This window comes from Lycium barbarum, chromosome 1 (genome assembly GCF_019175385.1).
Source record: "Lycium barbarum isolate Lr01 chromosome 1, ASM1917538v2, whole genome shotgun sequence".
Lineage (NCBI taxonomy): Eukaryota > Viridiplantae > Streptophyta > Magnoliopsida > Solanales > Solanaceae > Lycium > Lycium barbarum.
In genome coordinates this window covers 8919843-8921442 of record NC_083337.1, presented here as the reverse complement: position 1 = coordinate 8921442, position 1600 = coordinate 8919843, and the positions used below count along the sequence as shown (strand labels likewise).

Genomic DNA, 1600 nt, shown 5'->3' with positions numbered 1-1600 from the left:
TTGCTGTTGTGGTGAACCAGGTGAGCATGGCAGGAAGACAGAATCGGAATCAAGGAAATCAAGGTGGACTCCAAGTGAACCCACCTGCACCAGAAGAGGATGAGGAAGAGAATCTATTTGCGGAATTCATCACTGAAGCTGATTATGCTTCTGCTGTGATTCCTCCTAGAACTGGAAATGCTATTTTCAAAATTGATAGTTCTATCTATCAGCTACTGAAACTTCAAGGTTATTTCCGAAATTCTTCGGAGGATTGTCCACTCCGGCATTTGAAGAACTTCTTGCATGTGTGTGCTCAACAATCCCAAGGTGTTGTTTCTGCTGATGCACTTCGGTTACGGGTCTTTAAATATTCCTTGACTGGCCAAGCAAGGGAATGGTATGAAAAGCTCCCCAGCAATTCTATTCATACCTACAGCGAGTTAGCCAATACATTTTTGAAGAAGTGGTTCCCACCAAGCAAAAATGCTGAGCTTCGAGATAAGATCTTTGAGTTCAAACAACTTCCGGGGGAACAATTATATTCGGCATGGGAGCGTTTCAAATACTATCTAGCTGAATATCCAACTCATGGGTTTCCGGATGCTATTCTCACCGAGAAGTTCTACAAGGGGTTAGATACAATGAATGAAATTGATGTCAACACTGCAGCTGGAGGATGCTTCATGGACAAATCATTTGTCAGCATCACCAGGTTGCTCGATAAGTTCACCACCCACAATCAAGCTTGGCACTCAAGCGATAGTGAAATCCTGTCATATGGTAGTCCCTCTGCTGCAGCGGTGGCCAAAGAAAATCATAAGCGAGATCATGCTTTTGCTCAATTGCAAACCACCATGGATTTTTTGTCAAAGAGGCTTTCGGAGAAAGAGAAGCTAAAAGTGTGAATGTTGTCGAAGAAATGTCATCTCATGCTCCCGGAATGTACCAAGTCTCAGAAGAAGCTTATGTAGAGGGGCAGCCACAACGTGAAGATGCTAATTATATCGATCACTCTCAGGGGGTTATCAAAAGCAATGGAGACCCCAATAACAAAACAATCAATATGGCTGAAATGAATATGGTGGGTCGGACATGAGGGATTACAACAACAATAATTATGGTAATCGAAACTCCAATGCCTATGTTCCACCAAAGGGTCGTACTTCTAACTCTCAAAATTGGCGAGAAGGTCCTTCCAATGATCAAGGGACCTCTCGAATGGAATCTATGCTTGAAAAGATATTGGACAACCAGCATAAGAGTGACAAGAAGATCGAAAATTTGACCGAAGTCGTAGGCTCTCACACCGTTTCGATTCATAAACTTGAGTCACAAATGCGAGATCTTTCTCGTGAGCAACATCCACCACAAAGATGGGGCCTTCCTAGCGACACAATTTCGAACCCAAGGGGTAGTGGAGGTGATCACATTGCCTCATGTAAAGCTATTTCTACTAGAAGTGAAAATATCCTTGATGCGGTAAATCAGAGAGTGGTTGAACCTATCATTGTTAAGCCGATTGTTGATGAGGTTATTGAAGAAGAAGTTGAAGAAGAAATAGAGGAACCAATTGAAGTGCCTACTATTGTTGAGAAAGAGAAGGAAGCACACCCTAATG

The 1600-nt window shown here is 42.7% G+C and overlaps 1 non-coding gene across 1 annotated transcript; it reads right to left on the bottom strand.

The window, feature by feature from the left end:
• Positions 1-471: 471 nt before the first annotated feature.
• Positions 472-577, bottom strand: LOC132619185 (small nucleolar RNA R71). The gene has a single exon (XR_009574603.1). It is a non-coding gene; the product is annotated as a small nucleolar RNA R71 (small nucleolar RNA).
• Positions 578-1600: the final 1023 nt, after the last annotated feature.